General features: G+C 55.3%; 2 long non-coding RNA genes across 2 annotated transcripts; both read right to left on the bottom strand.

The window, feature by feature from the left end:
* Positions 1–13,695: 13,695 nt before the first annotated feature.
* Positions 13,696–16,884, bottom strand: LOC115600242. Its single transcript, XR_003988870.1, has 3 exons — positions 16,732–16,884; positions 16,193–16,264; positions 13,696–13,755 (listed from the first exon to the last, which is right to left on the bottom strand). It is a non-coding gene; the product is annotated as an uncharacterized LOC115600242 (long non-coding RNA).
* A 1,456-nt stretch (positions 16,885–18,340) lies between these two features.
* LOC115600241 lies at positions 18,341–22,090 on the bottom strand. The gene is made up of 3 exons (XR_003988869.1): positions 22,070–22,090; positions 21,534–21,605; positions 18,341–18,791 (listed from the first exon to the last, which is right to left on the bottom strand). It is a non-coding gene; the product is annotated as an uncharacterized LOC115600241 (long non-coding RNA).
* Between the last annotated feature and the right edge of the window lie 220 nt (positions 22,091–22,310).

The following is a 22,310-nucleotide window of genomic DNA, read 5'->3' as shown; positions in this document are numbered from 1 at the left end:
CATTCAATTCCTGGAACTTGCTAGGATCACGCCAGGGAGGGACAGGCTCCCAGCAACCACCCAAAGGGCACCACTTCTGGACAGCCTGCTCCCCTACACTAACTTGGAAACCTAACCCTGCAATTCCTAACCTTGACCCCTCTACACAGACCCTCCCCAACCATCCTCCCTTTCACTTACCTTTCAAACAGCTGGGCCTCTGAAGCACTGGACAGGAAAGTAACCTGCATCAGCTGACGGGGATCTTGCCAGAACCACAAACTTCCTCCTCGTCATCTGCAGTGCCACCAGAAATAGGACATCAGCTCAATAGCAACCGCTTCCACAGGCTCCTCATCACCCCCAACTTGCCCTGCCCACCTTCTCCTTCCACACCTTATGGCCACCATAACTTCTGGCACCTGAAATACCAGGAGACACAAAATTACTGCTCTGCTTCTGAGATCGAGCCTCCTCGTTACCATCCCGTCTCACCTCCAGAGCTCTTCCCCCTCCAAAGGTGGCACGCACAGCGCCTGTAAAAACAAAGGGAAACACTTAACCGAGTCGACGTAAAAATCTCTGGATGAGCCAGCCCGCAGCCATCCCACCTTCTCCGACCGCTTCTCAACGCATGGCTTTGTGTGCCACCCGCAAAAGTCAAAGGAAAAGCACATGCCGAGATACTGCCTCAAACAACAGGCAGCCCACTATGATGTCCACCTCCCACTTGCTCCTTTACCTTGGCCCCTTGCCCAGCTGCCTGCCTGCCTGCCTGCCAGCCTTGTGGGGTGCCAAGATGAGGTTTGGAGGGCTCCCGGAAAACACAACAACCAGCAAGTGCAAAGGCCTTCCACAGCAATTCAACACCTGAGAAATAACTGCTCCTGCAGCCCACCAACCTGTGCTCTATGCAATGCTGCTCAACACATGGACAATTCCACTAAGAATCTTCCAAGGGCCCTTGACCCTACAATGTGGGCAGGGCAGCTCCAAACCAAACTCTCAGTGCTGAGGCCAACCCAATACACAACACTACAAACCAGAAGACTCAACCAGAGGAATCTCACAGAAAGATGAATGAGGCCAGGATCCAAAACAGCTGGGCTGGAAGACATGCAGGGATGCAACAGTGATGCATGGCGGCTCCATTGCGGCCCCAAAACTGTCGAAGGGCATCGCCTTTTGAAAGAAGCTACTTTCTAAGCTTCGATGACAGGTAAATGAGAAGCCTAGATTCGGTACCTAAGAATAAAGGGAACCAGTCCCAGTTTAAGAAAATCCACAAGTAGAGATGTTGATGCAGGTCAGAAGACAACCTTTGACAAAGCTACAATACGCAAGACTGTTCCACGTGGAGAATTTGTTATGCAAGACAAAGCATCACGGAATGCATTGATAAGGCCTTTCAGACCCTAGGGATGGTGCCCAAGGTACAAGACTTGCTCTGGGAGCACAACAAGGACATCAAGGCCGTAGAAAGCTCTGAGACAACAAAGACAGACATCAGAAACTACAGACCACCACACACAAAGGCTGGAGCTGCCCTGCCCACACTTGCATCGTGGTGGAATCCAAGCTGGTCCCCTCACCTGCCTAAAGGGAGCTGCTCCTGGACAGCCCTCTCCTCTACACTAACTTCAAAACCCCTCCCTGCCATTCACAACTTTCCCCCTCCCTGCCCATCCCTTCCCCACACATGGTTCCACTTATTTTGCAGAGGGATGGGCAGCTGAAGCCATGGACAGCAAGGAAAGCCACATCACAGGGCTGGGATGTTCCTATAGCCACAGGCTTCCTCTTCACCAGGTGCCATAAAAAAATTCCAACTGACAGCAGCACCAGCAAGTCCCACATCAGCAAACACTGACCTCTTACAGAACACTGAGCCCCTCCACGGAACCCCTGGGTGTTCCACCAGCGTCGAACACTACAGATGGTACCACTCGGGGAACCAAAAAAAATACCAAGACAGACCAAACAACCACCGGACCAGCCAGAAGCACCCACCCCTTCTCCTCTCACCCAACACAGGTCCAATCACAACACAGGCCCTCAACAGACTGAGACTCAGAGTAGAGGGGGAGCCTTATATACCCTGGGCCCTGCCCCACTGCCCTTCCCACAGTCCCTTGGGAAAGCCCCCTCATCAACCTGACTGGCCACACCTGAACTAGCCCAGTCCCAGCTGGAGCCCTTCGGAGAATATCATCCCCTGCTCCTACCACATAGGAGTTTCCCTCACCTGGAAACCTACCCACAGTCCCACCAACAGGCTGGCTACAGATTTTGTTTTGGTACCAAAAGCCTCTGATATTTGACCCCTCGGCCACTCCCCTGACCTTTCAAAATATGGCTCCAAAATTCCAGATAAATGGGCCCAGATAAAAAAGGAAAAAAGTGACAACTGAAAACTTGTGCTGGCCCTAACCCTCACGTGGAACCCTACCCAGAGCAGCACCAAAAGCCTAGCTACAACTTTGCTTCAGTACCAAAACCCTCCAATATTTGACTCCTCGATGGGACTCCCACTGGATCTAATTATGGCTCCAAAATTCCAGATAAAAGGGCTTAGGAAAACAAAATCCATAGTGCGACCACTGGAAACTTGGCCTGGCCCAAACCCCCACGAGGAACCCTACCCACAGCACCACCAGCAATCAGGCTGCAACTTTGCTATCGTACAGAAACCCTCCAATGTTCCACCTCTCGACAGCACCCCCTCTCTATCTAAATATGGCTCCAAAATTCCTTACAAATGGGCTCCGAAGAAACAGCCATCGTGCGACCACTGGTAAAAAGGTTTGCTGGCCCTAACCCCCACAAGGAAACCTACCCACAGCACCACCAACAGTCCGGCTACAACTCTGCTTTACTACCAAAAACCTCAAGTGTTCGACCCCTCAGCCACGTACCAGATCTTTCAAAATATCTCCCCAAAATTCCATCTAAATCAGCTTAGGAAGAAAAAAAACCCAGAGTATGACCACTGGAAACTTGAGGTCATTCTGTGATTAGCACCCTGGGCTTCCCCTCACCTGCTCTGTACCCATTCAATGCATCTCTCATTGTTGGTGGAACCCAAGCTACACTAAGAAACAAAAGGACTGTTATACTTGAAGGAAGTCACCAGCTCCATGTTCATCCTCACTACTACCCCAGCTCACCTCAAATGCTCATCCAGACCCAAAAGTGGCCTACAAAGTTCATGCAAAAAAGTAACAGCTTCACTGAGTAGCCACATTATTCTCTGCTCTTGGACACTGACCTTACCTTGGACTACTTGCTATAGTCAGCAGCTTTGTCCCAGGGAGCCTGCTTACAATATTGGCAAAAACCAAAAGGAACGTACCAAGACGCTGCCTCAAACAGCACCCTTGCCTGCAACAACTCCCATCTCTTACTCCTTGACCTTGGCAATTTGCATATCCAGCCTCTGCAATTTTCTTATTGTCACACAGTGGCTACAATAGAACCTATAAACATCAACTGATGGTTCTAACTTCAACAACACACTCTTCCAAGCGACCCCAGCAGTACCAAAGAGCGCATAGAGAGCCTTCAAAGAAAAAAGAAAAAAAAAACTAACCTCTAAACCTAGTTCTACATAATATTAGAGACTGACGAGTAGCTACTTATATCCACGGGAGGCCAAAATGAGACAGCTGCAAATCTCATGTACGCTCACAGACAGCTTGGAGAGACTTCAAAATGAAAATAGGCCCTAGAACTGTCTCCCGGTTTAACACTGGCCCGGCCATTCTCTATGAATCTCTCTCTCCTCCTTGAGAAAGAAAGGAGAGAGAATAAGGGAGAGAGACTCATGGGCTGGAAACTAAACTGCACAACTTTAATGACACAGTAATGATAAACAGGAAAAAATGACTAAATATATACAACTAGACAGGAAAATGGAAACCACGTGCCTCCCCCCTTTTCCCCCAAGAACTCTCACGTCCCCACCGAGGCTGCAGGGCAGCCCTGGGAAAGTCCACGCTGGAATCCTGGAGTCGGGAGCTGGAGGCAGGAACACACACAGCTATGGGCTGGCACGGATCAGGAGCACAGGCAGAGGAACGGACGGAATCCTTCCAGGATGCCGGGGGGAGGAAGGGAAGCAGGAAAAGGCAGGAAGGGCAGCAGGCAGCCGGAAGCTGGAAGCAGGAAAGCATGGCTTGGCCCTCGTGATGCCTCCAATTGATACCGAGTAGGAGCTGTATGGGATGGAACACTCTGTGCGGTCAGTTCCGGCATCTCTCTTGTCCGTTCCTCCCCGAAGGGGGGCTGCAGGTGGGACCTCTTTCTTCCTTCTGCAGGGTCAAAGCTTTCCTCAGAGCTGAGCAGTGGCCTTGGCTCTGCACACCACTCTGGAGCAGTACCTATAAACAGCCAGTGTTATCAGTCCTAGAAGCAGACACGGACTGAGAAACTTGCTGTCAATTTCAGCAAGTGCAACTACTTACAAGAGACTTAGCTGAAAGCAAAAGTACAAGACAGAAAATCACCTTTATCCGGGCCCAAACCAGGACAAACTGAAAAATACCTACACATAAAACCCAAGTAATACCACTCTCCTAGCTGTTTTCAGCTCAAAAATTGTAAATATTGGGACCTGGATCCAAGACCCCACCCAGCGCACCACCAACAGTCTGGCTACAACTTTAGTGCAATAACAAAAAGCTCTGATGTTCGACCCCTCGAGGGCACACCCACTATCTAAATATGACTCCAAAATCCCAGATCAAAGGGCTTAGGAAAACAAAATCCATAGCGTCACCACTGAGAGCATTTGCTGGCCCTAACCCTCACGTGGAAACCTACCCACAGCACCACCAACAGGCTGGCTACCACTTTTGTTTTTGTACCACATACCTCCAATATCTGACCCCTCGGCCGCCCCCCCGACGTTTCGCAAGATGGCTCCAAGATTCACCATAAATGGGCCTAGATAAAGGCTCGTGCCTTTATCGTGCAGGGAAGGATGATAGTGCAGGGAAGGGTAGTGCAGGAAAGGGTAGTGCAGGGAAGGACGATAGTGCAGGGCAGGATAGTGCAGGAAAGTGCAAGGAAGTGCAGGGAAGGGTAGTGCAGGGAAGGGTAGTGCAGGGAAGGGTAGTGCAGGGAAGGGTAGTGCAGGGAAGGGTAGTGCAGGGAAGGGTAGTGCAGGGAAGGGTAGTGCAGGGAAGGGTAGTGCAGGGAAGGATGATAGTGCAGGGAAGGATCATAGTGCAGGGAAGGGTGATAGTGCAGGGAAGGGTGATAGTGCAGGGAAGGGTGATAGTGCAGGGAAGGGTGATAGTGCAGGGAAGGGTGATAGTGCAGGGAAGGGTGATAGTGCAGGGGAGGGATGATAGTGCAGGGAAGGATGATAGTGCAGGGAAGGATGATAGTGCAGGGAAGGATGATAGTGCAGGGAAGGATGATAGTGCAGGGAAGGATGATAGTGCAGGGAAGGATGATAGTGCAGGGAAGGATGATAGTGCAGGAAAGGATGATAGTGCAGGGAAGGATGATAGTGCAGGGAAGGATGATAGTGCAGGGAAGGATGATAGTGCAGGGAGGATGATAGTGCAGGGAAGGATGATAGTGCAGGGAAGGATGATAGTGCAGGGAAGGATGATAGTGCAGGGAAGGATGATAGTGCAGGGAAGGATGATAGTGCAGGGAAGGATTGTGCAGGGAAGGATGATAGTGCAGGGAAGGATGATAGTGCAGGAAGGATGATAGTGCAGGGAAGGGATAGTGCAGTGAAGGATGATAGTGCAGGGAAGGATGATAGTGCAGGGAAGGATGATAGTGCAGGGAAGGATGATAGTGCAGGGAAGGGTAGTGCAGGGAAGGGTAGTGCAGGGAAGGATTGTGCAAAGAAGGATGATAGTGCAGGGAAGTGCAGGAAAATGCAGAAAAGGATAGTGCAGGGAAGGATGATAGTGCAAGGAATAATCTGGCTACAACTTTGTTTTTGTACCACTTACCTCCAATATCTGACCCCTCGGCCTCTCCCCTGATGTTTCACAATGGGGCTCCAAAATTCTCCATAAATGGCCCTAGATAAAAAAGGAAAAAAGTGACAACTGAAAACTTGTGCTGGCCCAAACCCTCGCGTGGAACCCTGCCCACAGAGCAAGGAATTAACTTGGTAAAACTTTGTTTAAGTACCAAAAGCCTCCAATATCTGACCCCTCGGCAAAATCCGCTCCCCTTCCCCAGCCCGGTACGGCTGCCGCCCCCCTCCCACCCTTTTCCCCCACCCAAAAGCCCCGCGCGACAAGTTCCTCGCCCCGGTGGGACCGGCGAGCAGGAGCCGGAGACAGGATGGGGCTGCTAGCCCGCCCGGCAGCCGCCCCCCCCCACCCTGCCCCACCCCACGTCCCCCTCCACCCCGTGGCTCTCCCCCGGCCCCAGCTCTCCCCCCCCCCTCCTCCCCAAACAGCCTCGGAACTTCCTGCCGGCCCCGGGGCACCGCTCGGGACCGGCGCGGAAAGGCACCGCCCCGCCCTTACTCACCCCCGTCTCTCCGCGCCGCTTCCGCCCCTCTCCTCGCCCCGGAGGCGGGCGGCGCCCCCCTGCCCGTCTGGCGTTCCGCGTTCTGCCCACCGGCTCCGGTAACGGCGGCGGAGGCGGCGGGAGAAGCGGACGCGGCGGCTCCGCGCCGGGGCGCCGCCGTGGCTTCCGCAATGGCGCCGTCCCCGCCTTTTAGTTCTCCGTGAGTGCTGCCGCCCGGTGGCTGAAAAGCGGTACTGCAGCTCGCACTGCGGCGCTGAGTCGGTGCATGCGCACCGGGCAAGTACTGGCAAGCCCGGCTCTCGCACATGCGCAGTAGCGCCCAGAGAAGCCCAAACTTGCCGGGATGCTCGTCAATGTGCGCATGCGCCTCCGGCTTGCCAGTACTTGCTTCTGCTCATGCGCGGGAGGACCGCCACCAACGAGACGAGCCCCGGCGGACGGACCGGCTCCTCGCGGGCTTAACCGCCTTCATTTCGCCATCGAGACGTGCCCGCTCCCTGCCCGCTTCGCCCGTCCCCGTCCCCGCCTTTTCCGCCGCCGTCCCCGGCCCTCCCGCGCCTTTTCCTCGCCCCGGAGGCGACGCGGCGCGGCGCGGCGGAGCGGCCGCCGATCCGGCGTTCCGCGCTCTGCCCGCCCGCCCCGCCAGCAGCGGCGGGGCCGGGAAGAGACGGACGCGGCCGTTCCGTACGGAGCGAGAGGGCGCCGCCATGATTCCGTAACGAGGGCGGGTGCCCGGCTTCAGCCGCCGCCGCGCATGCGCAGAGACGCCGGCGCCTCGCCGCTGCAGTGCCGGCTTCTCGCCACCGGGGGGCGCCGCCAGCGCCGAAAAAATGGGTAAAAACAAAAAAAGGAAGGGGAAAACGAGAATAATCCCAAAATAAAAGCGCCCCGCAGCGTCCCCGTCACCCCCTGGCCCCCGCAGGACCCATTTAACCCCCTCCCAGCGCACCCAGCAGTCACCGGCGCCACCCAAGTGCAGCTCCAGCCCCCCCACGCCCCTCTTCCAGTCGCTGCCCGAGTCAGGCGTCTCCCCTTAAAACTGAACGTCTGCAAAAAATAAAGCAAGCACCTCCGGAACCGGGTTCACGGCTCGTCTTTATTGGAGTCCAGCAGCTGACAGGTACCCACCCTACTACACAGATGACCTTCACCTTTCCCTCCCCTCAGTGCCAGGATCTTGCCCCGGCTCCAATACCACCCACCTCAAACCCCACACCCTGCCCCCGTTCCCCGAAAAAAAACCCCACCCCTCAGGCTAAAGACCCCAGCATCACTGCGAGAAGACTCAGATACAGTCCTAAAAGTCAGTCCCTGTCGCAAGAGGGAGCTGACACACGACCAATGTGATCAGTCAGAATCCGATTTTATTTAGAGCATCAAGCGTATTTATACCTTTTACACTAAACTATGAGATTACATCATTGATAAATGGTTACAAAAGCTTAGTTCACTACTGGTTACATGTTAAACATTCTCTACCTCTTGCAGTTTTCTTGTTCTATTCTCAGAACATCTTGCTTCAGTGATCACAATGCTCTTCTCTGTTTTTTCTTCATTCCGGGGCTTTCCAGATAGCTCAAGGTGGATACATTCTGTCAAGGTCAGTGCAGACGCGAGTCCTTGCAACTTTGGCTAAGCTTACTTAGCATTAGTGAAACCCAGGCCTTGTAGTGGCAAAGCGCAATCTCCCACAAGTCCCCTCCGTGGCCAACACACAGCCGCCCGCCCGCCCCCCAAATCTAGCCTCCTCCCCAGTTTCTTCTCCCCTTCTCACAATTCTTCACCTGTCTGGGCTCATACCTTTTCACCAAGGTACCAGAACCAGGCATGTGGGAAAGAGAGACGTACATCGATTGGCATCACTGACACAGATGACAAAATAAAGCTTTTTCTAGGCAGCAACCTGATGCAGCACAAATCAGCCGCAAGCCAGAGCAGAGGCTGTGGCTGAGGGTTTTGGGGGAAAAGATACTACAGTTTCTTTCCTTGCGCCCGTGCCGTACGGCTGGATTTCTTCTTTACAGTTCTTGAGCAAACCTCCTCCTTCAGCAGAAGATGATCTTCTGGTTTTTAAATAGCGTCCTGGTTTGGGACAGGAGAAAAAAGGTAAGTTTCTTGTCTGGCACTGCTTCTTTCAGCTAAGTCTCTAGCCAACAATCTGGCTACAATTTTTGCTTCAGTAACAAAAAGCTCTGATTGTTCGACCCCTCCAGGGCACACCAACTATCTAATAGGACTCCAAAATTCCAGAGAAAAGGGCTTAAATAAAAAACATAGTGTGACCACTGGAAACTTTGGCTGGCCCTAATCCTCGTGTGGAACGCTACCCACAGGGCAAGGAATAATCTGGCTACAAATAGTGCAGGAAAGTGCAGGAAAAAGTGCAGGGAAGTGCAGAAAGTGCAGAAAAGTACAGGGAAGGATAGTGCAGGAAAGTGCAGGGAAGGATAGTGCAGGAAAGGATCGTGCAGGGAAGGATGATAGTGCAGGGAAGGGTAGTGCAGGGAAGGACGATAGTGCAGGGAAGGACGATAGTGCAGGGAAGGACGATAGTGCAGGGAAGGACGATAGTGCAGGGAAGGACGATAGTGCAGGAAAGTGGAAGGAAGTGCAGGAAAGTGCAGGGAAGGGTAGTGCAGGGAAGGATGATAGTGCAGGGAAGGATGATAGTGCAGGAAACGATGATAGTGCAGGGAGGGATAGTGCAGGAAAGTGCAAGGAAGTGCAGGAAAGTGCAGGGACTGGGTAGTGCAGGGAAGGATGGTAGTGCAGGGAAGGATGGTAGTGCAGGGAAGGATGATGATAGTGCAGGGAAGGATGGTAGTGCAGGGAAGGATGGTAGTGCAGGGAAGGATGGTAGTGCAGGGAAGGATGGTAGTGCAGGGAAGGATGGTAGTGCAGGGAAGGATGGTAGTGCAGGGAAGGATGGTAGTGCAGGGAAGGATGGTAGTGCAGGGAAGGATGGTGGTGCAGGAAAGTGGAAGGAAGTGCAGGAAAGTGGAAGGAAGTGCAGGAAAGTGGAAGGAAGTGCAGGAAAGTGGAAGGAAGTGCAGGAAAGTGGAAGGAAGTGCAGGAAAGTGGAAGGAAGTGCAGGAAAGTGCAGGGAAGGACGATAGTGCAGGGAAGGACGATAGTGCAGGGAAGGATCGTGCAGGGAAGGATAGTGCGAAAGTGCAAGGAAGTTGCAGGAAAGTGCAGGGAAGGGTAGTGCAGGAAAGGGTAGTGCAGGAAGGGTAGTGCAGGGAAGGGTAGTGCAGGGAAGGGTAGTGCAGGGAAGGGTAGTGCAGGGAAGGTAGTGCAGGGAAGGGTAGTGCAGGAAAGGACGATAGTGCAGGGAAGGATAGTGCAGGGAAGTGCAAGGAAGTGCAGGAGAGTGCAGGGAAGGGTAGTGCAGGGAAGGATGGTAGTGCAGGGAAGGATGGTAGTGCAGGGAAGGATGGTAGTGCAGGGAAGGATGGTAGTGCAGGGAAGGGTAGTGCAGGGAAGGATGGTAGTGCAGGGAAGGGTAGTGCAGGGAAGGGTAGTGCAAGGAAGGGTAGTGCAAGGAAGGGTAGTGCAGGGAAGGGTAGTGAAAGGGAAGGGTAGTGCAGGGAAGGGTAGGTCAGGGAAGGGTAGGTCAGGGAAGGGTAGGTCAGGGAAGGGTAGTGAAGGGAAGGATCATGCAGGGATGTGCAGGAAAGTGCAGGGAAGGATAGTGCAAAGAAGGATGATAGTGAAGGGAAGGGTAGTGAGGGAAGGATTGTGCAAAGAAAGATGATAGTGCAGGGAAGGATGATAGTGCAGGGAAGGATGGTAGTGCAGGGAGGGATGATGATAGTGCAGGGAGGGATGATGATAGTGCAGGGAAGGATGATGATAGTGCAGGGAGGGATGATGATAGTGCAGGGAGGGATGATGATAGTGCAGGGAGGGATGATAGTTCAGGGAAGGGTCGTGCAGGGAAGGGTCGTGCAGGGAAGGGTCGTGCAGGGAAGGGTCGTGCAGGGAAGTGCAGGAAAGATCAGGACAGTGCAGGAAACGATAGTGCATGGAAGGATAGCGTAGGGAAGGGTAGTGCAGGGAAGGACCGTGCAAAGAGGATGATAGTGAAGGGAAGGGTAGTGCAGGGAAGGATCGTGCAGGGAAGGATGATAGTGCAGGGAAGGATGATAGTGCAGGGAAGTGCAGGAAAGTGCAGGGAAGGATCGTGGAGGGAAGGATAGTGGAGGAAATTGCAGGGAAGGATAGTGCAGGGAAGGATCGTGCAGGGAAGGATGATAGTGCAGGAAGGATGATAGTGCAGGGAAGGATGATAGTGCAGGGAAGGATGATAGTGCAGGGAAGGATGATAGTGCAGGGAGGGATGATTAGTGGGCAGGGGAAGGTATGTATAGTGCAGGAGAAGGATGATTAGTTGCAGGGAGTAGTTGCAGGGAAGGATAGCTGCAGGGGAATGGATAGTGCAGGGAAGGATGATAGTGCAGGAAGGGTAGGTCATGGGAAGGGTAGTGCAGGGAAGGTATGTGCAAGAAGGGATGATAGTGCAGGAAGGATGATTAGTGAGGGAAGGGTAGTGCAGGGGATAGGGACCGTGCATAAGAGGATTGGATAGTGAAGGGAAGAAAGTGCAGGGAAGGATTGATAGGTGCAAGGAATAATCTGGCTACAACTTTTGTCTTTTGTACCCCCTTACTCCTAATATCTGACCCCTCGGCCTCTCCCCTGATGTTTCACAATGGGGCTCCAAAAATTCACCAAAATGGCCCTAGATAAAAAAGGAAAAAGTGACAACTGAAAACTTGTGCTGGCCCAAACCTCGCGTGGAACCCTGCCCACAGAGCAAGGAATTAACTTGGTAAAACTTTGTTTAAGTACCAAAAGCCTCCAATATCTGACCCCTCGGCAAAATCACTCCCCTTCCCCAGCCCGGTACGGCTGCCGCCCCCTCCCACCCTTTCCCCCCCCCCAAAAGCCCCGCGCGACAAGTTCCTCGCCCCGGTGGGACCGGCGAGCAGGAGCCGGAGACAGGACGGGGCTGCTAGCCCGCCCGGCAGCCGCCCCCCCGCCCCACTCCACCCCACCCCACGTCCCCTCCACCCCGTGGCTCTCCCCCGGCCCAGCTCCCCCCCCCCTCCTCTCCAAACAGCCTCGGAACTCCCCGCCGGCCCCGGGGCACCGCTCGGGACCGGCGCGGAAAGGCACCGCCCCGCACCGCCCTTACTCACCCCCGTCTCTCCGCGCCGCTTCCGCCCCTCTCCTCGCCCCGGAGGCGGGCGGCGCCCCCCTGCCCGTCTGGCGTTCCGCGTTCTGCCCACCGGCTCCGGTAACGGCGGCGGAGGCGGCGGGAGAAGCGGACGCGGCGGCTCCGCGCCGGGGCGCCGCCGTGGCTTCCGCAATGGCGCCGTCCCCGCCTTTTAGTTCTCCGTGAGTGCTGCCGCCCGGTGGCTGAAAAGCGGTACTGCAGCTCGCACTGCGGCGCTGAGTCGGCGCATGCGCACCGGGCAAGTACTGGCAAGCCCGGCTCTCGCACATGCGCAGTAGCGCCCAGAGAAGCCCAACTTGCCGGGATGCTCGTCAATGTGCGCATGCGCCTCCGGCTTGCCAGTACTTGCTTCTGCTCATGCGCGGGAGGACCGCCACCAACGAGACGAGCCCCGGCGGACGGACCGGCTCCTCGCGGGCTTAAACCGCCTTCATTTCGCCATCGAGACGTGCCCGCTCCCTGCCCGCTTCGCCCGTCCCCGTCCCCGCCTTTTCCGCCGCCGTCCCCGGCCCTCCCGCGCCTTTTCCTCGCCCCGGAGGCGACGCGGCGCGGCGCGGCGGAGCGGCCGCCGATCCGGCGTTCCGCGCTCTGCCCGCCCGCCCCGCCAGCAGCGGCGGGGCCGGGAAGAGACGGACGCGGCCGTTCCGTACGGAGCGAGAGGGCGCCGCCATGATTCCGTAACGAGGGCGGGGTGCTCGGCTTCAGCCGCCGCCGCGCATGCGCAGAGACGCCGGCGCCTCGCCGCTGCAGTGCCGGCTTCTCGCCACCGGGGGGCGCCGCCAGCGCCGAAAAAATGGGTAAAAACAAAAAAAGGAAGGGGAAAACAAGAATAATCCCAAAATAAAAGCGCCCCGCAGCGTCCCCGTCACCCCCTGGCCCCCGCAGGACCCATTTAACCCCCCCCCAGCAGTCACCGGCGCCACCCAAGTGCAGCTCCAGCCCCCCCACGCCCCTCTCCCAGTCGCTGCCCGAGTCAGGCGTCTCCCCTTAAAACTGAACGTCTGCAAAAAATAAAGCAAGCACCTCCGGAACCGGGTTCACGGCTCGTCTTTATTGGAGTCCAGCAGCTGACAGGTACCCACCCTACTACACAGATGACCTTCACCTTTCCCTCCCCTCAGTGCCAGGATCTTGCCCCGGCTCCAATACCACCCACCTCAAACCCCACGCCCTGCCCCCGTTCCCCGAAAAAAAACCCCACCCCTCAGGCTAAAGACCCCAGCATCACTGCGAGAAGACTCAGATACAGTCCTAAAAGTCAGTCCCTGTCGCAAGAGGGAGCTGACACACGACCAATGTGATCAGTCAGAATCCGATTTTATTTAGAGCATCAAGCGTATTTATACCTTTTACACTAAACTATGAGATTACATCATTGATAAATGGTTACAAAAGCTTAGTTCACTACTGGTTACATGTTAAACATTCTCTACCTCTTGCAGTTTTCTTGTTCTATTCTCAGAACATCTTGCTTCAGTGATCACAATGCTCTTCTCTGTTTTTCTTCATTCCGGGGCTTTCCAGATAGCTCAAGGTGGATACATTCTGTCAAGGTCAGTGCAGACGCGAGTCCTTGCAACTTTGGCTAAGCTTACTTAGCATTAGTGAAACCCAGGCCTTGTAGTGGCAAAGCGCAATCTCCCACAAGTCCCCTCCGTGGCCAACACACAGCCGCCCGCCCGCCCCCCAAATCTAGCCTCCTCCCCAGTTTCTTCTCCCCTTCTCACAATTCTTCACCTGTCTGGCTCATACCTTTTCACCAAGGTACCAGAACCAGGCATGTGGGAAAGAGAGACGTACATCGATTGGCATCACTGACACAGATGACAAAATAAAGCTTTTCTAGGCAGCACCTGATGCAGCACAAATCAGCCGCAGCCAGAGCAGAGGCTGTGGCTGAGGGTTTTGGGGGAAAAGATACTACAGTTTCTTTCCTGCGCCCGTGCCGTACGGCTGGATTCTTCTTTACAGTCTTGAGCAAACCTCCTCCTTCAGCAGAAGATGATCTCTGGTTTTTAAATAGCGTCCTGGTTTGGGACAGGAGAAAAAGGTAAGTTTCTGTCTGGCACTGCTTCTTTCAGCTAAGTCTCTAGCCAACAATCTGGCTACAATTTTGCTTCAGTAACAAAAAGCTCTGATGTTCGACCCCTCCAGGGCACACCAACTATCTAAATAGGACTCCAAAATTCCAGAGAAAAGGGCTTAAATAAAAAACATAGTGTGACCACTGGAAACTTGTGCTGGCCCTAATCCTCGTGTGGAACGCTACCCACAGGGCAAGGAATAATCTGGCTACAAATAGTGCAGGAAAGTGCAGGAAAAAGTGCAGGGAAGTGCAGAAAGTGCAGAAAAGTACAGGGAAGGATAGTGCAGGAAAGTGCAGGAAAGGATAGTGCAGGAAAGGATCGTGCAGGGAAGGGTAGTGCAGGGAAGGACGATAGTGCAGGGAAGGACGATAGTGCAGGAAGGACGATAGTGCAGGGAAGGACGATAGTGCAGGGAAGGACGATAGTGCAGGGAAGGACGATAGTGCAGGGAAGTGGAAGGAAGTGCAGGAAAGTGCAGGGAAGGGTAGTGCAGGGAAGGATGATAGTGCAGGGAAGGATGATAGTGCAGGAAACGATGATAGTGCAGGGAGGGATAGTGCAGGAAAGTGCAGGGAAGGATGGTAGTGCAGGGAAGGAGGGTAGTGCAGGGAAGGATGGTAGTGCAGGGAAGGATGGTAGTGCAGGGAAGGATGGTAGTGCAGGGAAGGATGGTAGTGCAGGGAAGGATGGTAGTGCAGGGAAGGATGGTAGTGCAGGGAAGGATGGTAGTGCAGGAAAGTGGAAGGAAGTGCAGGAAAGTGGAAGGAAGTGCAGGAAAGTGGAAGGAAGTGCAGGAAAGTGGAAGGAAGTGCAGGAAAGTGGAAGGAAGTGCAGGAAAGTGGAAGGAAGTGCAGGAAAGTGGAAGGAAGTGCAGGAAAGTGGAAGGAAGTGCAGGAAAGTGCAGGGAAGGGTAGTGCAGGGAAGGATGACAGTGCAGGGAAGGATCGTGCAGGGAAGGATAGTGCAGGAAAGTGCAAGGAAGTGCAGGAAAGTGCAGGGAAGGGTAGTGCAGGGAAGGGTAGTGCAGGGAAGGGTAGTGCAGGGAAGGGTAGTGCAGGAAAGGACGATAGTGCAGGGAAGGATAGTGCAGGAAAGTGCAAGGAAGTGCAGGAGAGTGCAGGGAAGGGTAGTGCAGGGAAGGATGGTAGTGCAGGGAAGGATGGTAGTGCAGGGAAGGATGGTAGTGCAGGGAAGGATGGTAGTGCAGGGAAGGATGGTAGTGCAGGGAAGGATGGTAGTGCAGGGAAGGGTAGTGCAGGGAAGGGTAGTGCAGGGAAGGGTAGTGCAAAGAATGATGATAGTGAAGGGAAGTGTAGTGCAGGGAAGGATCGTGCAGGGAAGGATGATAGTGCAGGGAAGGGTAGGTCAGGAAAGGGTAGTGAAGGGAAGGATCATGCAGGGAAGTGCAGGAAAGTGCAGGGAAGGATAGTGCAAAGAAGGATGATAGTGAAGGGAAGGGTAGTGAGGGAAGGATTGTGCAAAGAAAGATGATAGTGCAGGGAAGGATGATGATAGTGCAGGGAAGGATGATGATAGTGCAGGGAAGGATGATGATAGTGCAGGGAAGGATGGTAGTGCAGGGAGGGATGATGATAGTGCAGGGAGGGATGATGATAGTGCAGGGAGGGATGATGATAGTGCAGGGAGGGATGATAGTTCAGGGAAGGGTCGTGCAGGGAAGGGTCGTGCAGGGAAGGGTCGTGCAGGGAAGTGCAGGAAAGATCAGGACAGTGCAGGAAACGATAGTGCATGGAAGGATAGCGTAGGGAAGGGTAGTGCAGGGAAGGACCGTGCAAAGAGGATGATAGTGAAGGGAAGGGTAGTGCAGGGAAGGATCGTGCAGGGAAGGATGATAGTGCAGGGAAGGATGATAGTGCAGGGAAGGATGATAGTGCAGGGAAGGATGATAGTGCAGGGAAGTGCAGGAAAGTGCAGGGAAGGATCGTGGAGGGAAGGATAGTGCAGGAAATTGCAGGGAAGGATAGTGCAGGGAAGGATGATAGTGCAGGGAAGGATGATAGTGCAGGGAAGGATGATAGTGCAGGGAAGGATGATAGTGCAGGGAAGGATGATAGTGCAGGGAAGGATGATAGTGCAGGGAAGGATGATAGTGCAGGGAGGGATAGTGCAGGAAAGTGCAGGGAAGGATAGTGCAGGGAAGGATGATAGTGCAGGGAAGGGTAGGTCAGGGAAGGGTAGTGCAGGGAAGGATTGTGCAAAGAAGGATGATAGTGCAGGGAAGGATGATAGTGCAGGGAAGGATGATAGTGCAGGGAAGGACCGTGCAAAGAGGATGATAGTGAAGGGAAGGAAAGTGCAGGGAAGGATGATAGTGCAAGGAATAATCTGGCTACAACTTTGTTTTTGTACCCCTTACCTCCAATATCTGACCCCTCGGCCTCTCCCCTGATGTTTCACAATGGGGCTCCAAAATTCACCATAAATGGCCCTAGATAAAAAAGGAAAAAAGTGACAACTGAAAACTTGTGCTGGCCCAAACCCTCGCGTGGAACCCTGCCCACAGAGCAAGGAATTAACTTGGTAAAACTTTGTTTAAGTACCAAAAGCCTCCAATATCTGACCCCTCGGCAAAATCCACTCCCCTTCCCCAGCCCGGTACGGCTGCCGCCCCCCTCCCACCCTTTCCCCCCCCCCAAAAGCCCCGCGCGACAAGTTCCTCGCCCCGGTGGGACCGGCGAGCAGGAGCCGGAGACAGGACGGGGCTGCTAGCCCGCCCGGCAGCCGCCCCCCCGCCCCACTCCACCCCACCCCACGTCCCCCTCCACCCCGTGGCTCTCCCCCGGCCCCAGCTCTCCCCCCCCCTCCTCCCCAAACAGCCTCGGAACTCCCTGCCGGCCCCGGGGCACCGCTCGGGACCGGCGCGGAAAGGCACGGCACCGCACCGCCCTTACTCACCCCCGTCTCTCCGCGCCGCTTCCGCCCCTCTCCTCGCCCCGGAGGCGGGCGGCGCCCCCCTGCCCGTCTGGCGTTCCGCGTTCTGCCCACCGGCTCCGGTAACGGCGGCGGAGGCGGCGGGAGAAGCGGACGCGGCGGCTCCGCGCCGGGGCGCCGCCGTGGCTTCCGCAATGGCGCCGTCCCCGCCTTTTAGTTCTCCGTGAGTGCTGCCGCCCGGTGGCTGAAAAGCGGTACTGCAGCTCGCACTGCGGCGCTGAGTCGGTGCATGCGCACCGGGCAAGTACTGGCAAGCCCGGCTCTCGCACATGCGCAGTAGCGCCCAGAGAAGCCCAAACTTGCCGGGATGCTCGTCAATGTGCGCATGCGCCTCCGGCTTGCCAGTACTTGCTTCTGCTCATGCGCGGGAGGACCGCCACCAACGAGACGAGCCCCGGCGGACGGACCGGCTCCTCGCGGGCTTAACCGCCTTCATTTCGCCATCGAGACGTGCCCGCTCCCTGCCCGCTTCGCCCGTCCCCGTCCCCGCCTTTTCCGCCGCCGTCCCCGGCCCTCCCGCGCCTTTTCCTCGCCCCGGAGGCGACGCGGCGCGGCGCGGCGGAGCGGCCGCCGATCCGGCGTTCCGCGCTCTGCCCGCCCGCCCCGCCAGCAGCGGCGGGGCCGGGAAGAGACGGACGCGGCCGTTCCGTACGGAGCGAGAGGGCGCCGCCATGATTCCGTAACGAGGGCGGGTGCCCGGCTTCAGCCGCCGCCGCGCATGCGCAGAGACGCCGGCGCCTCGCCGCTGCAGTGCCGGCTTCTCGCCACCGGGGGGCGCCGCCAGCGCCGAAAAAATGGGTAAAAACAAAAAAAGGAAGGGGAAAACAAGAATAATCCCAAAATAAAAGCGCCCCGCAGCGTCCCTGTCACCCCCTGGCCCCCGCAGGACCCATTTAACCCCCCCCCAGCAGTCACCGGCGCCACCCAAGTGCAGCTCCAGCCCCCCCACGCCCCTCTCCCAGTCGCTGCCCGAGTCAGGCGTCTCCCCTTAAAACTGAACGTCTGCAAAAAATAAAGCAAGCACCTCCGGAACCGGGTTCACGGCTCGTCTTTATTGGAGTCCAGCAGCTGACAGGTACCCACCCTACTACACAGATGACCTTCACCTTTCCCTCCCCTCAGTGCCAGGATCTTGCCCCGGCTCCAATACCACCCACCTCAAACCCCACGCCCTGCCCCCGTTCCCCGAAAAAAACCCCCACCCCTCAGGCTAAAGACCCCAGCATCACTGCGAGAAGACTCAGATACAGTCCTAAAAGTCAGTCCCTGTCGCAAGAGGGAGCTGACACACGACCAATGTGATCAGTCAGAATCCGATTTTATTTAGAGCATCAAGCGTATTTATACCTTTTACACTAAACTATGAGATTACATCATTGATAAATGGTTACAAAAGCTTAGTTCACTACTGGTTACATGTTAAACATTCTCTACCTCTTGCAGTTTTCTTGTTCTATTCTCAGAACATCTTGCTTCAGTGATCACAATGCTCTTCTCTGTTTTTCTTCATTCCGGGGCTTTCCAGATAGCTCAAGGTGGATACATTCTGTCAAGGTCAGTGCAGACGCGAGTCCTTGCAACTTTGGCTAAGCTTACTTAGCATTAGTGAAACCCAGGCCTTGTAGTGGCAAAGCGCAATCTCCCACAAGTCCCCTCCGTGGCCAACACACAGCCGCCCGCCCCCCAAATCTAGCCTCCTCCCCAGTTTCTTCTCCCCTTCTCACAATTCTTCACCTGTCTGGCTCATACCTTTTCACCAAGGTACCAGAACCAGGCATGTGGGAAAGAGAGACGTACATCGATTGGCATCACTGACACAGATGACAAAATAAAGCTTTTCTAGGCAGCACCTGATGCAGCACAACTCAGCCGCAGCCAGAGCAGAGGCTGTGGCTGAGGGTTTTGGGGGAAAAGATACTACAGTTTCTTTCCTGCGCCCGTGCCGTACGGCTGGATTCTTCTTTACAGTCTCGAGCAAACCTCCTCCTTCAGCAGAAGATGATCTCTGGTTTTTAAATAGCGTCCTGGTTTGGGACAGGAGAAAAAGGTAAGTTTCTGTCTGGCACTGCTTCTTTCAGCTAAGTCTCTAGCCAACAATCTGGCTACAATTTTGCTTCAGTAACAAAAAGCTCTGATGTTCGACCCCTCCAGGGCACACCAACTATCTAAATAGGACTCCAAAATTCCAGAGAAAAGGGCTTAAATAAAAAACATAGTGTGACCAACTGGAAACTTGTGCTGGCCCTAATCCTCGTGTGGAACGCACCCACAGGGCAAGGAATAATCTGGCTACAATAGTGCAGGAAAGTGCAGGAAAAAAGTGCAGGGAAGTGCAGGGAAGTGCAGAAAAGTACAGGGAAGGATAGTGCAGGAAAGTGCAGGGAAGGATAGTGCAGGAAAGGATCGTGCAGGGAGGATGATAGTGCAGGGAAGGGTAGTGCAGGGAAGGGTAGTGCAGGGAAGGGTAGTGCAGGGAAGGGTAGTGCAGGGAAGGGTAGTGCAGGGAAGGACGATAGTGCAGGGAAGGACGATAGTGCAGGAAAGTGGAAGGAAGTGCAGGAAAGTGCAGGGAAGGGTAGTGCAGGGAAGGATGATAGTGCAGGAAACGATGATAGTGCAGGGAGGGATAGTGCAGGAAAGTGCAAGGAAGTGCAGGAAAGTGCAGGGAAGGGTAGTGCAGGGAAGGATGGTAGTGCAGGGAAGGATGGTAGTGCAGGGAAGGATGGTAGTGCAGGGAAGGATGGTAGTGCAGGGAAGGATGGTAGTGCAGGGAAGGATGATAGTGCAGGAAGGATGGTAGTGCAGGGAAGGATGGTAGTGCAGGGAAGGATGGTAGTGCAGGGAAGGATGGTAGTGCAGGGAAGGATGGTAGTGCAGGGAAGGATGGTGCAGGAAAGTGGAAGGAAGTGCAGGAAAGTGGAAGGAAGTGCAGGAAAGTGGAAGGAAGTGCAGGAAAGTGGAAGGAAGTGCAGGAAAGTGCAGGGAAGGGTAGTGCAGGGAAGGGTAGTGCAGGGAAGGGTAGTGCAGGGAAGGGTAGTGCAGGGAAGGGTAGTGCAGGGAAGGACGATAGTGCAGGGAAGGACGATAGTGCAGGGAAGGACGATAGTGCAGGGAAGGACGATAGTGCAGGGAAGGACGATAGTGCAGGGAAGGACGATAGTGCAGGGAAGGACGATAGTGCAGGGAAGGACGATAGTGCAGGGAAGGACGGTAGTGCAGGGAAGGACGGTAGTGCAGGGAAGGACGGTAGTGCAGGGAAGGACGGTAGTGCAGGGAAGGACGGTAGTGCAGGGAAGGACGATAGTGCAGGGAAGGACGATAGTGCAGGGAAGGACGATAGTGCAGGGAAGGACGATAGTGCAGGGAAGGGTAGTGCAGGGAAGGATAGTGCAGGGAAGTGCAAGGAAGTGTGCAGGAGAGTGCAGGGAAGGGTAGTGCAGGGAAGGATGGTAGTGCAGGGAAGGATGGTAGTGCAGGGAAGGATGGTAGTGCAGGGAAGGATGGTAGTGCAGGGAAGGATGGTAGTGCAGGGAAGGATGGTGCAGGGAAGGGTAGTGCAAAGAATGATGATAGTGAAGGGAAGTGTAGTGCAGGGAAGGATCGTGCAGGGAAGGATGATAGTGCAGGGAAGGGTAGTGAAGGGAAGGATCATGCAGGGAAGTGCAGGAAAGTGCAGGGAAGGATAGTGCAAAGAAGGATGATAGTGAAGGGAAGGGTAGTGAGGGAAGGATTGTGCAAAGAAAGATGATAGTGCAGGGAAGGATGATGATAGTGCAGGGAAGGATGATGATAGTGCAGGGAAGGATGATGATAGTGCAGGGAAGGATGATGATAGTGCAGGGAAGGATGATGATAGTGCAGGGAAGGATGATGATAGTGCAGGGAGGGATGATGATAGTGCAGGGAGGGATGATGATAGTGCAGGGAGGGATGATGATCGTGCAGGGAAGGGTCGTGCAGGGAAGGGTCGTGCAGGGAAGGGTCGTGCAGGGAAGGGTCGTGCAGGGAAGTGCAGGAAAGATCAGGACAGTGCAGGAAACGATAGTGCATGGAAGGATAGCGTAGGGAAGGGTAGTGCAGGGAAGGACCGTGCAAAGAAGATGATAGTGAAGGGAAGGGTAGTGCAGGGAAGGATCGTGCAGGGAAGGATGATAGTGCAGGGAAGGATGATAGTGCAGGGAAGGATGATAGTGCAGGGAAGGATGATAGTGCAGGGAAGTGCAGGAAAGTGCAGGGAAGGATCGTGGAGGGAAGGATAGTGCAGGAAATTGCAGGGAAGGATAGTGCAGGGAAGGATCGTGCAGGGAAGGATAGTGCAGGGAAGGATCGTGCAGGGAAGGATCGTGCAGGGAAGGATCGTGCAGGGAAGGATGATAGTGCTGGAAAGGATGATAGTGCAGGAAAGGATGATAGTGCAGGAAAGGATGATAGTGCAGGGAGGGATGATAGTGCAGGAAAGGATGATAGTGCAGGGAAGGATGATAGTGCAGGAAAGGATGATAGTGCAGGGAAGGATGATAGTGCAGGGAGGGATAGTGCAGGAAAGTGCAGGGAAGGATAGTGCAGGGAGGGATAGTGCAGGGAAGGGTAGGTCAGGGAAGGGTAGTGCAGGGAAGGATTGTGCAAAGAAGGATGATAGTGCAGGGAAGGATGATAGTGCAGGGAAGGACCGTGCAAAGAGGATGATAGTGAAGGGAAGGAAAGTGCAGGGAAGGATGATAGTGCAAGGAATAATCTGGCTACAACTTTGTTTTTGTACCCCTTACCTCCAATATCTGACCCCTCGGCCTCTCCCCTGATGTTTCACAATGGGGCTCCAAAATTCACCAAAAATGGCCCTAGATAAAAAGGAAAAAAGTGACAACTGAAAACTTGTGCTGGCCCAAACCCTCGCGTTGGAACCCTGCCACAGAGCAAGGAATTAACTTGGTAAAACTTTGTTTAAGTACCAAAAGCCTCCAATATCTGACCCCTCGGCAAAATCCACTCCCCTTCCCCAGCCCGGTACGGCTGCCGCCTCCCTCCACCTTTCCCCCCCCCAAAAGCCCCGCGCACAAGTTCTCGCCCCGGTGGGACCGGCGAAGCAGGAGCCGGAGACAGGACGGGGCTGCTAGCCCGCCCGGCAGCCGCCCCCCCGCCCCACTCCACCCCACCCCACGTCCCCCTCCACCCCGTGGCTCTCCCCGGCCCCAGCTCTCCCCCCCCCTCCTCCCCAAACAGCCTCGGAACTCCTGCCGGTCCCCGGGGCACCGCTCAGGGACCGGCGCGGAAAGGCCCACGGCACCGCACCGCCCTTACTCACCCCCGTCTCTCCGCGCCGCTTTTCCGCCCCTCTCCTCGCCCCGGAGGCGGGCCGGCGCCCCCCTGCCGTCTGGGCGTTCCGCGTTCTGCCCACCGGCTCCGTAACGGCGGCGGAGCGGCGGGAGAAGCGGACGCGCGGCTCCGCGCCGGGGCGCCGCCGTGGCTTCCGCAATGGCGCCGTCCCCGCCTTTTAGTTCTCCGTGAGTGCTGCCGCCCGGTGGCTGAAAAGCTGGTACTGCAGC

Source organism: Calypte anna, unplaced genomic scaffold, assembly GCF_003957555.1.
Source record: "Calypte anna isolate BGI_N300 unplaced genomic scaffold, bCalAnn1_v1.p scaffold_148_arrow_ctg1, whole genome shotgun sequence".
Classification (NCBI taxonomy): Eukaryota; Metazoa; Chordata; class Aves; order Apodiformes; family Trochilidae; genus Calypte; species Calypte anna.
Note: the sequence above shows the minus strand (reverse complement) of the source record. Positions and strands in the feature narration are given on the sequence as shown.